The sequence below is a fragment of the Zonotrichia albicollis genome, chromosome 4 (genome assembly GCF_047830755.1).
Source record: "Zonotrichia albicollis isolate bZonAlb1 chromosome 4, bZonAlb1.hap1, whole genome shotgun sequence".
Lineage (NCBI taxonomy): Eukaryota > Metazoa > Chordata > Aves > Passeriformes > Passerellidae > Zonotrichia > Zonotrichia albicollis.
In genome coordinates, this window is record NC_133822.1 from 11,295,728 (window position 1) to 11,311,484 (window position 15,757).

Consider the following 15,757-nt stretch of genomic DNA (forward strand, 5'->3'; position numbering starts at 1 on the left):
GGAACAGAAACCAAACCTTTGTGGCAGATGAGAACTTTATAGCAGCCATAGCAGTGGGGAATTACAGGGAGGAGATTTGCATAGCCATACCTTCAAACTCAAGATCAATAGTAAAAGAAGAAAAGCTACAACTGCATCACAAGAAAGGATCAGAAGAGATTCAAGGCATCTTGCTTTATCAGATCATCCAACCATCCCTACTGACAAAGTCACAGGGACAAAAACTCCTCTGGAACTTGATTCTAACTTAATATACAGTCACTTAATACAGAGTGCTTCAACAGGACATATTAATAGACACTATCAATTGTTTGATTTACCAGAAGGACAAGAGTAATCTCTACCCAAATTTTAATGTGCTACTTGTTCTATTTTTATGACTACTTTTCCTCTCAAGCTCTTTTAATTTGTTGTCTTGGTTTTCGTTTGGTTTTTTTTTTTTCTGAGCAAAGACTTACAGAAAACTTACAGAAGCAGACCAAAAGTATTTGGAGGGAATTGCAAAAGTTTTTAGTCCAGCCTCTGGGAGGATGACTAAATTTGAGGTTAGATTTAAAAAAAGTTTTTTGAAAATTTCTGAGGTCACAGCTTCAACAAGGTCTCTACCTTAGGCTTCACGTGTGTTCTTCTACCTGAGTCTCTACCATGGGCTTCACATGTGGTTTTTGTTGAAACTCCTGCCATTTCTCTGGATCCATCATTTTAGCTTGCTGAGGTCCCTTTCCTCTGAAGGGCAGCCCTTCCCTGCTGGGTTTGACTCTACCACAGGGTCCCATTTTTGAAGGAGGTGATGCTGTCTTCCTGTCCCATTCTCCAGGTTTTCAAGGGATAAATTAAACCTTGTAGGCACTGTACCAACCCCTTAGGAACATTATTTGTAGCTCAGCACCAGTCAGATTTTAAACGGTACCTTGTTGTTTTATATGAAAGTACTTCCACTCTTTGAAATTATGCACAGTTAAAGTGAGACATTTGAAAGAATTGTCATAATCCCAAATCCAGCAATACAAACTGGTTTTCACCTAGCCTGCATTCCACCTATCTAGTCCATATCCCTCTTGGCAATAATCTGACTGCAGGGCTGTTTTGTGATACCACATCAAAAGCCTTACTGAAGCCTATCTCTTGCTTCTGTTACCCCCAGGATGTTACAGATATTCTTGTTTGTGTTTCCTATAATCTATGCTCACTCTGTGCGAGCTCTCAGGAATATTTATGTTGATCTGAATTAAAAAATAGTTAGTTTCAGAGTAAAGTCTGTGGTGATGAATGCACCTACATAACCAAAAAGCTGATATCAGCATTAAAGGTGCTACAGAAAGAATAAAGCAGAACTATTCCAAGGACACTGAGGGCTGCATGTCTAAAGCTTAGACAGACAACGCTTCCAAAATAACCCTACCTTTGGCCTCTATTCATCTAGCATACACCAAAAAACATTTCTTCTTTACTTTTTACCATATAGCTGCACAAAAGAATTACAGATTTTTTAATTAAGTCTTAGTTTGAACGTTTGTTTTAAACAAGTCAGCATTGTTTTCTGAGCAGAGCATAAACATGAAGCTCAATGAGAAAGCCAAAAAAGAAAACAACTTGAAAACACCATCAAAGCAGCAACAAAAAAAACCAACCCCCCAACACACACATATGAAAAAGAGAAAGCAGCTGCTGAGCAAGTAGCCCAGGAGAATATTTTGAGGTGAGCCATGTCTCTGAATTTGTATCTAGTCTGATATGGAAGACACATCATTTATAGGAACTGTCAATTAAAACCAGGAGATGTAATGCAGTAAAAATTAACTCCTATGATACCATCACAGCATCTGTTCCAAACTAGATGCCCATGCTGTGGCATGAAGAAAGTTTCACAGACAGAAAAGAAAGGGTATTAAAACATCCCTTTAGGATAGTAATAAAAATGCAGCATGGCAGAATGTGGGGAAGTTCTGAGTCTTGACAGGAGTGTGAAGCATGTGTTGTGTATGTGCTCTGTATGGAGTAGGGAATGCTCAGTGGAGCTCTGAATCCTCTCAGCAGCAGCCCAGACACTCTGTGAAATAAAAATCCAGACATCAGTCTGGCTGAAAGCATTGAAACTAAGCTAAAAACATATGTGATTACTTGTGTAGGTGACAAGAGAAACTGGAATATAAAGTACTCTAGACAGTCAATAAACCTGTCTTACAAACTTCCCTTTGTCCTCAGTAAAAAAAGCCCAACAAACAGCAAACCTCTCAAAATCATCCAAAAACCTAGCCTGAAGTGTAACTAAATATAAATGTCAAATATTTTAGAAAACACGATGTTAGTGAGGTTTTCTGACTGCAAAAGACTACATATTCAAAATAAGCAGACAATAATGCCAGCTCTGCACAACAACTGTGCTTTCTGTCTGCTCCTGCAGTTAACAAATTAAAGAACTTTTGGTGCGTAATTAACATGTGTTCTGCAAACTGCACACAGGGTTTGGATACCAGTGGCAACTGTGGCATCGAGCTTTTTGGTCTTGGAACAGTGTGGTGACCTTGGAAGGCTGAAACAGCAGAATCCTTTATCATCATAAAACTCCCCATATTAGATACCGATAAGAGTAGTTTTGTATTAAAAGAGTTTACTATTGTTTTCCTTTTTGTTTTCTTCTCCACAGCTTTCAATTGGAAAGGTTGTAAGAGGAAAGGGAAAACAACAAGAAAATTGAGTTTTTTCATAATGTCAACAGGTATCCTTAGTAAAGAGTGTAATGATGTGTTGCTGAACAGCATTTGTGATAATTACAATGAAAATAAATGGTATCACTACTACTTTAAAGAAGCAGCTGATAGTGTTTTCATCATAACTGCCATGAGTGCTTTTCAAAGGGAGATGTTGCAAACATTCCATAATCACTAAATTTCGTTGATGCAGTGATTTATTTACAAGCCAACCTGAGATACTTTCCACAAGTAATAATGCATTTAAGGTTCAAAAGAAGTTCTTCCAGTTTCTATAATAAAGAAAGGTCCTTTGTGATCCTAGAAGAAGGCTCAAAAAATCTAGGAGGTTTAAGACAATGCCTAGAAGCTGCTACAAAAACTCCACTCAATTAAGAAAGGAGAAGGAGAAGCTTGGTGTGTGTTACCCCAAAACTGAGGCTGTCATCCCTGCAAGAGCAGCTGGGCTAGGGACTCCTCAAACTGTACATTTAAACTGTACTTTTAGCTGTGCTGGTTGATGCTTTTCCACATGTAAAGTAACAACTACCTCGTGACACAAACCTTCTTCTTTTCAAGCTGAGGACTAGGTTTTTGTAAAAGAGAATATCTTGAAAAATTGATGCACAAGCTCATGGTGGTGTCAGTCACCTCTTTGCAGATGTTCCACAATTTGCCACATCATAGATCCTGTGTCTCACCTGGCAGTGAGGCAGAGCTGGTCTGACAGATTGAGGGCATTCAGAGGGCAGAAAAGGTAATTACTCAGATAGGCCATTAAAAAGGAATGAAGCAATAAAACCAACCTTGTAATGCATAGATCCTCAACAACAATACAGTGCTAGAAGCCAAGGAATATACCAGAATAAGAACAGTTAGAAAAGTGAATTGTGCCAGCTTTTACCTCAGAAGTTTACAAATTATTTGTTCTACCTTTATGGTGATATTATTCAGGTGTCTTTTGTGCTAAATACTGAGTTCCAGAAATTTAATTGACTGCTTCAAAGTACCATGCTCAATCCTCTGAGAATTTTCATGCTGCATGAGTTAGTTTGTGTGCCATGCTTTGAAAGCTCTGTTGTAATAAGAAACCACTTTTTCCAGAGAAGGGAAGCTGGCACTACACAAACATTAGAGCTCAAAGAGTGCTCTGTAGAGAAGTGAGAGATTCCATGCACCAATTATGTAGCACCACATACATGGGAGAGGAAAAATCATCTCATCTGATTCCATGGATTCAATTAACTTTTAACACTGATTTGTGTGTTCAGGTCTAGTGCAGATGAGAAATGCCAAATATTGTGCTAGTCCAAGTATTGTATACTGGGTAACATCCAGTCTGAGACGGCTTAAATTGTGAAAATGATGTCACACATCCTCTTAAATCTAATGTGAAAGTCATAGAACCAGATGATCTGCTGAGTTGGAAGGGATCCATCAGAAGGGAGCCCTGTGCACAACAGCCCAAGAATCACACCATGGGCCTGAGAGCATTGTCCAAGGCTTCTTGAACCCTTTCAGGCTTGGTGCTGTGAATGGGGAGCCTGCCCAGTGCTCAAACACCCTCTGGGTAAAAACACTTTTGCTGATATCCAAACTAAGCCTTCCCTGACTCAGTTCCCTGCCGTTCCCTTGAGTCGTGTCTCTGGTCAGGAGAGTGAACGGATGAGTATTTGCTTCTCCACTGCCCCTCATGAGGATATAGAAAACCCCAATGTGGTCTCCCCTCTGTCTTCTCTTTCCAGACTGAACAAATCCAGTGACCTCGGCTGTGCTTCAATAGGATTCCCTCCCCAGACCCTTCATCATCATCGTCATCATCTCATGGCCTTCCTTTGCAAACTCTCCAATAGCTCAGTGTCTTTTTCATATTGTGGCACCCAAAATTGCCCCCAGGACTCAAAGTCCTTCAGAGTAGAGCAATCCCCTCCCTGTCCCTGGATGTTGTTGACTATTGGAACAGGGTGTCCCCCATGGCAGGGAGAAATGATGCATCTGACTCCATGGATATCAGAAGGCTAATTAATTCTTTTATTCTACTATATTATATCACACTATATTACATCACACTATATTACATTACATCACATCTAAACTGAATCTGCCAAGCACTCAACTGCCCAGAGTCTCGTGACTGTCAGCCACCAGTCCCAACACATATACCTGGATTCAATTGGTCAAGGAATCAAATCACTCACACCAGAACCCAATTAACAATTCCCTTCATGTAAACAGTCTGCCACAATGCATTCCACTTGTGAACAACACAGGAGCAGTAAATGAGATAATTGTTTTTATCATTCTCTGCTTCTCTCACTGCTTCTCTCAGATTCAGAGAATGTGGATCCCACAGTTGACCCTTGGGGCTGCCAGGGCACTGCTGACTCATTTTCAACCAGGCCCCCCAGGTCCCTTTTCCCATCACTGCTCTCCAGCCTCTCATTCCCCAGCCTGTCTGTACATCCAGGGTTTCCCCACCCCAGGAGCAGAACCCAGCACTTTCCCTGGTTGAGCTCCATGTGGTTGGTGGATACCCATCCCTCTGATTTATTGACATCTCTCTGCAGGGCCTCTCTGCCCTCAAGGGAGTCAAAAGCTCCTCCCAATTTAGTGACATTGACAAACTTCCTTAGCATTCATATAAGTCCACTGTCCAAGTTGTTAATGAAGATTGAAGAGAGCAGGGCTGAGGATGGAGCCCTGCAGAGCCCCACAGGTCACCAGCCTGTAAGCAAGTCCTTATAGATTTCTTTATTAGGTGGATTTGCACTGCATTTTAGTTCCAACCAAGCAGCTAAGGCAAAAAATATGAGAACTATGAATGTAGTTAAGTTTTTACTTGAAAACTAGTCCAGATATCAAGGAAATCTAATTTAGATTTACAAAGCTCCAGATAAATGTCAAGATCCCTTTAGAGACCTTCAAAAAACTTGCCTGTTCTGATGCTAAAATATTTTGGCAATCAAAGAGCTGGTATTAGCTATTATTAAGTGCTACTGAAAGTGGAAGAATTCTTAGGAATTCTTTCAAGAATGGGATCTTATCTTTCCCCAGATTGTATCTATAATCTTGTAGATAGTATGCCAGGTTTTTGATGGTTGCTAAAAACTGCTGTAAGCTCATAAAAAGCCTGATTTTTTCACTTGAAAAGTACTGGAGAGTTCCAAACGACCTCAAACTGTATGCTGACATAATACAGCTTGTAGCTAACTGTCAAAAATTTTAGAGACTTGTATATATTTTTAAAATATGTTTTATGGCATAAGTTGTTAAATATTTAGATATTTATAGGAATACATGTGTGTATATAGACTGGTTAGTCTATTACAGAATATATTGAACTAAAATTTTATGCTCATATATTGACTTAGAAAGGCATCCAAATTTTTCTTCAGACATTACCTCCTCCAGATGTTATTTTCTCTGACATTTTAAAATAGAAGCTGTTTTTAAGCTATCCATTAATACATTATGTTTGAACTATTCTTAATTAACAAATTTTAAGTAATTTATGTTTAAACAATTTGTTTTTCTGGATTGAGGCAAAAGTTCTGTAAATCTTATCTGGCATGAATTTTTTTGCAACCTAGGATGAGAACAAAGTGAGTTTCTAAAATAGTTTACTATTGTGGGTTTGGATATTCTCCTTTATTCATCTGGATTTTTGCGGCACAAATTAATTTTCTAGGGACCTAAAATAACTGCAATACCCCATCCTCTCTCAGCACCCTATTTTCCCTCATGTATATCTCTAGCCTTACAGACAGAGCTTCTGATACTTTTATTCCAAATATTGCTTTTGAGATGTTTTCTCAAAGTGGCTACTCAAATCAACAATATAATCCTGTCTACACTATGGATACCAAACCAAGTTGATTGTTCAAGATTTTTTTGCTTGTTTGTTTTCTTTTATGGGGTTTTTTGGTGTGTTTTTTTTGTTCTTTTTTTTTTTTTTTTTTTTTGTTTGGTTGGTTTTTTCTGGGGTTTTTTTTGGTTTTTTTTTGTTTTTTTTTGCCGCTGTTTTTATTTTTTTTAATTTGTTTTTGTTGTTGTTAGTTCTGGGGGTTTTTGGTTTTTTTGGGGGTCTTTTGGGTTTTTTTTTTGTAAACACAATGAATATGTTAACATGAGGACAGATGAAGGGCAGACTGGCTCCAGACCGAGCTGAGCAGGGCAATTTCAGCCACGTTGCCGTGTTGCCTCCACATCAGCAGCATTGGCTATACCAGGAAGGGGCTCAGGGAGACTTGATGTGCTGGAGTGAATATCTCAGAAATCAGAACTCTCTGTACTGGTGCCCAAACCTGGAGGATTTCATCCTGAGCGTGGTATCACGCCAGCACAGTTCCCATGGCTCCAGCATCGCTACTGGCTTAAGTTAATCAAAGTCAAGCAAAGGAAATTCCCTCCTTTGTCTCCCTTGTGCCAGCACAAACTCTTGCATACCTGGGTGAGGAGCCAAAGCACTTCTAGACAGACAGAGACTGGAAAACAACTTGTAGGTTAAAAAATTAGAATAAAATAAAATTAAATATTAAAACAGAAAAGGAAAAGGATGGGTTCTCTGCATTTCAGCTCTGCTTCCACAGCAGAGATAGAAGCAAAATTAGGGACCAGACTGTGGTCAACTTAAAATCAAGCTTTTGCTTTGCAGACCTCATGCATGGAGGACCATGCTGTCTCTGACTTCTCTAGGCTTCCCATATATTTTGTGTTTTCCTTTCTTCTGCTATTGGCTGCATGTGGCCTGGATGTGGAGACTTTTTCGGTAGAATTCAACACTGGAATGATCAGAAGAAAAACAAGGTGAAATTGCTTTAGCTGAGGCATTTAGGAAAAGAGTGAGAGCAGTCAGAAGCCAAGAGCTTGGTGATGGCAGTCAGTAACCAGCCCAGAGAGCCAGAAAGTTTAATTCCAGTTTTATACCTGGCTGTCACGTGCTAGGTTTCCTCAGATAAAGAGAAAGGAACCATTTCTATCAATAGCTGTGTTAGTCAGTAAAACTGTGATGTAGGAAGGGAAGTGAGGTTTCTTTTCCCAATGTAAACATAAGGTTATGGCGAAATTGTGTGATTCCCCAAATGGATTGTTTCACACACTTGTATAAATCTAACTTTTGGCTTAAGATGAGAGTTTTAACACATTTTCTCAGAATGGTTTCCAAAGTGTAAGAAGAAGTTGGGTTGGACAGATGTTGTAGGGGTTCCAAGTGAAACAGGCATGGCAATATTATCAACAATTACACAGTAAATAAAAAATTCCCCAATAACCCATCCTCTTTAGATCACCTGTACTAATTTCTCTTTCTCCTTTTTATAGGAATCTAAAGATATTTTTGTTGATTATTCATCTTTCAAGTCCATAAATTACAAAGAAAGATGTAAAACATAACAAATTTAAAGGAAGATTTTGAAAAATAATTCAGTTTTATACAGAAAGGCACTGAGGTAATGACAATATCTGTCCTTAAACAGCCCATTTACCTAAGTGAGTAGTTTTGATCTAAGGTGAGGGAACTGCCCAGAGACAAAATTCAAGATCTAATTAAATTGAGCATATACATGGGCAACTTCTTTCTGACAGTTTGAAGTAAAAGGTCAGAAAGTCACACAGCAGAGCAGAATGTAGTGAATGAAGCCCAGAATTACCAAAGCTAACAAGGACAGAGATCCAGAGCTTCTCTTGCTGTGTTCAGCCATGCCAAGCAGTGTAAGTAAGGGCTCAGACCCAATATATATGCAAAAATGTAATTGGATTTCATGACATAATAAATAATTTCATTCTTCCAAAGAAGTAAAAAAAACCCCAAACCAACAAAAGAAAACAACACCAGAAAACTTTTCTACAGAAGTCCAAATCAGACTTTTAAAAAAACATCTTATTTTTAAGTACACAATATAAAATAAAAAATAGATTATTAGAAGCATTGTCATGAATCACCACTGCAAGCTGCTTAGATTTCTTGGACATTTATAAAGGTCTGTTTATCTCCATTACTTGGAAAAGGAAATAGAATGTCCAAAAGGCTGTTGGGCACTTGAAAGATGAAGTGTCATAACATGGTAAGTGACAAGATGAAAGCACATCTTTTGGTTTATTTTGATATGTATTCCTGACCTGCAACATGGGGCTTCAACATTTAAAGAAACTCATATTGAATTATCTGCTTACATGTGCCCGCGGCCTCTCCAGAACATTTACCCCTTTTCTGGCAAAACATAAACCTTCCCACATTCCTTCTGTAACCCAAAAAACATAATGTGACATTGTCAGAAGTAAAACTTTATTATTTTTAAATAACCATCCTAGATGAAATACACGAAGCCAGTTGAGACCTGCCACAGAGCCAGCTGTGTTTACCAATTGACTATAAGACAAATTTACTTTGCAGTTGAACCGCCCCAAAATGTGGTTTTCACCTTTCAAAAAAACTTGTGTTTGATTTAAATTTGTAATTGTAATTTTGCTAAGTTTTCATTTTTATCCAGACTACTGGAGGTAACAGATAAGATTTCTTTAGATAAATTAGATACAAGTTTCCTTAAATACATGAAAGTGGAACATTCAGCAGCTTGATGCTCAAAGTAGGTTAACTTCAGTGCATACCATGCTAATGGACCAAATATCTTGAAGGCACCTTAAGGATTGAGTGGTTACAAGATTTATTTTCTGAAGGACATTGCAGAGACAAGGAAATACCCAAGTAAACCACTGCAATTTTTATAGTGTGCAATATATGTCAGAGATGAATGAATAATCTTCTTCTTATAGAAAATCAAGGGGGCTGAGGTCTACTAATATTGCTGCAAATGTCAAAAGTTTCCACTTTACTCAAACGTTTAAATAAAAAAGAGAAAGACAAAAAATCCAACATGATAAAAGCCAAACAGGACAATGTTTTCTCAAGGCCTGTCTAATCAACATGTAATAATAGTGGAGATTTTAGCTGTCCTTTTGGTTAACTATTAACTTACATTGCAAATTACTGTTGCTGCTTGTTTAAATATTACTTTTGCAGGGGCAGGGAAAGAAAACTTTAGGGATGCCATAATTCTGCAGAGTTTACAGATCTTTAGATGCTGGTGGTTGAGCTGATTAATGAACACATCTGTAAGTTCAGTTCTCAGAGGCTCTTTCCATGCTAGCTGAAACCAGAAAATGTTGGAAATCTATTGAGGAGGTTTAAGATTCCCAGCTCAAAAATCCAAGGCACACACACTTGCCTAAGGATCTGAATGGAGCTATTTGAAACCAAATTGCTGCCACCAATCTGTTTGTCTTCAGAGGCACAGAATTTGCCAGCTTTGGATAGGCTTATTTATAAGACAGAGGCACATTGTGCTCTGTTCAGTCCAAACCACATGATAAGCAGAAGAAATAGAGTTGTGGGGTTTTTCTGTAATTTGTCCTCAGTCTGCTTTCACTTTGTGTGCGGTCTCATCACTGACAGCAATCAAGAAATATATGAACATTTCCAGTAGAATAAGGCAGCATGTGACTCTGAAATCTGACTATATTCTTGATGATTAAAGTAAAAGGAGTAGTTTAAATTACAAATGATGCCAGAATCAGAGCAGTGTTGAAAAGACTACACTACTACAAAGTAGGAGAATGAAAAGCTAACATAATTTCAGTAGATAAAGCCATATTAATAATATAATAATTTACTTTTTTCTTTTGGTTGATTGATGATTTCCTGAATTTATTGACTTTTTAAATGTTAAAGCAAAGCTATTTTCCTTTTCAAATAAGCTTTTGAAAAAGTAAGAAGAAAGACTGGTCTAGTTTAATTGACCTTGTTCCCTTGTTGCACTAAATGCTTTTAGAAGGCAAAGCCAATCTGATGGGAAGGTGGTACACAGGAATTTAGGGATATTTTCACACACTTAAATGCCTTATTAATCATAGGTTATCTTATCAAGCACCATTCTCCTTTGAGTCCAACTCAAGTGTAAGATACCAGTGGCTCAGGAGCCATGAGAATCATGGTGTTCCTTCCAGAAGCTGTACTGTGTGTTTGACTGAACCAGACCATTTTAGGTTTTTGTATCTAGACTTGTTCTGGCTACAAACATCATGAGAATACTTTCAGCTCTCAGGCTAAAGGAACTACTGAAGCAAGATTATTTTTATTTCTTTCATGTGTGTCCTAGCTTATCCTGTGGCCAGATAAATCCAAAAAGACCAATAAATTAACTGACCATGTGCTTTCCGGCAAGAAACTTGCCTTAACTTACTTCACATTCAAAACCCTTTTTCACAGTCTCTTTCAACCTTTGATGATAATCTCCAACACTGAAAGAAACCCATCACCCTCTTTGTTATTCCCTCAGTCATATAAAGGTGATGCTTACTTCTACTGTCATGGCTTTAAAGAGAAACATGAATTTATCTTAAACAAAAGATAAATCTGAGCATGAATTTATTGGTTAAAGCTTCACACAGGGGTTGACTAGTGTGTCATTTGTCTGAATATCTCTTTTCTAGGACGAGAATTATACAGGAGACAAGGAGCAGCTATTACTAATGCAGCTCATCCTTAGGCTGAATTTCAGAGCTTGGTCTTTGCAATCAAAAAGTAATTCTACAAGCTCAATTGTCAAAAATGTTTCTCATTGGATTTTAAGGTAGGATGCTTTGTGTGAATCAGTACTTGCTTGGAAGGTCAGAGTGCTACTCATCATGATTCACTCTCATTTTCAACAAGTGACATTGGTCTGTTGAGAGATGGGTAATCTTAAGATATATGCAAGGAATTTACTATTTCAGATGTTTTCGATTACAAAAAAAAAAAAAACCCAAATCCCTACTAATATATATTTAGGAAAATAAATCAGTGGTCTTAACGATGTTCCTCATACATTCTGAAAAGTGGTTCTGAACTTCCTTTTTTTTTTCCATTGTGGTGATGGGTTAAGAGTGAAAGAAATCCTACACTTAATTCACTCACAAAAACCCCTGCCTACTGCAAATATTTCAATCAAATCATGTTGAATTTTGACAAAAGGGCTCAAATGCAGCACTGATTTAACTTCCCTAGTTTCTTTGGTCCTTTTGCTGAATTAAACTACCAATTTAATTTACTAAGTGGCACATTTAATTACCATTACCAGCCAGATCCTGAAACCATTCCAGGATCTCATAACAGAGGACACTGAGATGCATATTCATTTTAGGGCTGGTGCTTTGGTTCTTGGCACAGCTTCCAACCCTTTACTGCTGATGAAAAAATGAATTATTTAAGTAGATAAAATATTCAGGCTTTTATGCTTTATCAGCCTTCAGTGTTTTGAATTCCTTCCAACCACTAGTAGGGAAATAGATAAGGCATCCCCTTACATATGTAATGGAAAGAAATTATCTTTATTTCTTTTATAATTTTTTAATATATACATATAATATGCTGAAAAACAAATTAAAAGAGGAATGGGGTTTTTTTTAATGCAGTTGATAATATTAGTTTCCTTTCAACAATTTGTTTTTATATGTGAAATAATTTACACTTTTAATAAACACTTTTCCCATCTTTCTTCACATTGCTGCTTCCAAGAGTGTTATTAGAGTTGGAGATTAGAACAATTCAATACAAAAGTTGGAGACAATTGAGAGAACATCTTTAGAAAGACAAACTGTGTCTATATTTATAACTAACTATGACAACTTATCAAGATAATGTGCAGCTGAGAGAAAATCTAAGATGCAGGCAATATTGACATGAGGAATTGAAAGTTCTGATGTAAGAAATATTATTGAAGCCCATTGTATTGTAAACATATTTTACATGAGAAAATACAGAAAAAAATAACTTGAATAACAATGAACAACCTTTCTTAACTTGTCTCTGTTAGTAGGTGCAAAATCTAAACCACAAGTCAGATGGCAGCAAAAACAAGCAAAATGCCCACACAGATGTAGTGGGAATAACCAATTCCACCATGGCTTGATGGCTTGGAGTGACAGTATCTGAGTAGAGGAAGGAGATAATTTGGCCAGTTGGAAAGAAATGGAAAGGAGATTTAAAAATATGTGTTTGGGGATGAAGGAAAGAAGAATTAACAGTATGGAAACTCAGCTGAGAAATGAGTAGTTAAATGATAAAAGCTCTTGGATCAGACAATTAAAGTAAGACTATGAGTAGTAGTAAAGGTAGAGAAAAGCTTCAAGATGCCATTAACAACAATCAAACAGTTGTATAAACAAATTTTTGTTGGATGATGTTTATAAGCCTTAAAGTTCAAAGGAAATTCCATCCAAAAAATGTGTCAGAGTCTTCAAATCTCCATCTGAGAAGGAGAACACAGGAAGAGAGAAAACCTTCATTCCTAGGTTCTTTTTCATTTTCAGGACAAAGTAATGCCTGCTGCATGGCTGTATTGAACATCCTACCATGTTCAATATAATTTTCAAGTTCTTTAAGCTTCTTGGAAAATTAAAATTTCTCTATAAGTAATGAAATATATTTTACTAATTTTGTTGTTGTTGCTTTTAATTCCTGTGCATATTTTGATTCAGGAACTTTTTTTTTTTTTTTTTAGTTTTTTAATGGGTTCTTTTTCTCTTTTATTCTTTTATTTTATTTTTTCTCTTTACTTTATTTGATCAGCACTGTGAAAGAGAAAAAAAGTCTCTTCAAATGAAAAAATCATTCTCTGAAGCGCAAAGCAAAAGTTGGAGCTCACTATTCATGAACCATAGAGATTTTCCAAGATACCTGCCCCAGCTGACTCCCCTTTTCTGCATTAAACATAGTCCATAAATTCCATTTCAGAGTTGAAATTTACAATGGACTCCATTCATAAAACTGTCATGGTAGGTTTTCTGAGAGCATTTCACACTGATGTGCAGAATGCTTCCAAGCTGAGTAAAAGCTGAGTGGCTCACACATATCAAAGCTTTCTCCTTCACAGACAGATGGCCAACTTGCCATTGGGCTGAGAGAAGGCAGTGGGAGAAGTGTTACCTCAGAAATGCCAGACTACAATGAAACTGCTTCATAAAGAGCTGATCTGTGCTCTTTGCTGCCTGCCCAGAACATTTTAAGAACGTGACCTAACTCACATTGAATCCACCAGGATTCTGTAGGAGCTGGAACACGCCGTGTGTCTGAAAAGGAGCACTTCTCTGGCATGGAGCACGACAACTCATGAGTGGGAGTTAAGAGAGTGTGGCAAAAGGAAAGGAATTTCTGTCTTATTAAATTTCCTCTTCGTTACTGTATTAAAAAATATAATTCATTTCATGCCTTGAAAAATGATCATGTCTGACAGATTCTTCATTGATAGGATTGCCACAGTTGTGACTCATGTAGATCTACAGTAATTTCTGATTTATTAGTACCATGATCCTTTACATTAAGTAGAGGAGGACATTTATAATGTATTGATTGGGTAAAGATCATCAGGTAATGGCAGCATTCAAATTCTCCTTCTGTACTGAATTTCTTGGGGTTTATTGTTTTATAATTAATTTCCAGTCAGTTCCCTGCAACAGTTTTAATGCTCCTTTGTCTTTTTTTGAGGCAGAGGTCTAAATTAAAAAAAAAATCAAAAATGTAGAAATAGGAGATACTATACAATAGTTATAGAAAATGAAGTTGGAAAAAACCATGTCTGTATCAGCACCCAGATTTCTACTCATGCAATCACAGCAGAAAGACTTGTATAATGTGGTTTACCCAATACTATCAATGTAACTTTAGAAATTCTAATGTACATCAAGGTTGCTATTTTTCATCTTCTCTCTGATCAAGTAAAAATAAAGTGCCTGCTTCTTTGGTTCACAGCCAGAGCTGGGGAAAAGCTTAACTTAAACCATTCTAAATATACTATGATAAAACCCAGGAGCTTTATAAATTTTGTGGGGGTTTTCTTTTCAGGTACAATTGTAAATGATATCATTATAGTATTATGAGGATTTAATAAGTATGAGAAATTTAATGAATTATATCTGTTTTAAATTATTCCAAAAAAATGTGAACTTTCCAAGAATACACTTTGGAATGAGCTGTAGAATCTACTGGGTAGCGTTCACTTGCCATGCCCCTGGCATTTGAAAAATAGCACCAGGGCCATCCCTTTCTAATGGGAAGAGTGTCTTATGGTGATTTTTTTAAAGTATTTTCAGGTACACTGATGCAGTATTTGGAATAACAAAATCTCTGCATCTAACAAAATCGTCTCTCCTTGAATAATTCTTGAATTTATTTTAGAGACTGCAATAAAATCTTCTTTATTTCAATATATAATAGACTCCTGTCTCTAATGTCAAGTGCAGGTCTTTGAGGAACACAACCTGGACATTATTCATGCTAGAATAATTAATACACTTATTTACCCTTATATCCCCATTGCCCCCTCAGAAAACACTTTCTAGATTTTTCTAAAAAGGAATTCTGTTTCTCATGGGAAGGTTTTAGTCCTCACTCTGACAAATAGGGATATAGGGTTTTATTTTATATATTGAGAAAATCAGTATTCTATTCTATTCTATTCTATTCTATTCTATTCTATTCTATTCTATTCTATTCTAATTACATTCCATTACATTTCATTCCAACTTTGACACAAAAGTTTCATAACCTTTTTCTCCTAATACATTTTGTGCTAGGTACTACTGATTGCAAGGGGAAAATTACCTTAATAGTAAAGAGAAGTATTTTGGTTATGCTCTCTCTATATGAGAGGCAAGGGAACTAGTGCAAAGACACAAAAGGACAAGAAGAAAAGTATGTGGAGGAAGAAGATTTTTGGAACACATACGACAATATATGTGTTCTAGAGAAGAAAAAAATGTGCCTCCTTAAATTACTGATGATTTCTCTCATGGTCTTGAGAGAATTTTTGAAACATAAATCCTGTCCACTGCAGAATTTCAAAGTCAGAAGTCCTGAAGTTTTCTGTTCCTTTTACTCAATATTTAATTTCATATAATAAACACCTTCAAGTTTCTCTAGTCCTTCAGCATCTTTTCCTGGCTGAAATTTACATTCCCTGAAGTTTATAGTGTCTATCACATAATAAGCATTTTGAAATAATTCTGCAGCTTATGGTCTAGGGAGAAATTTATTT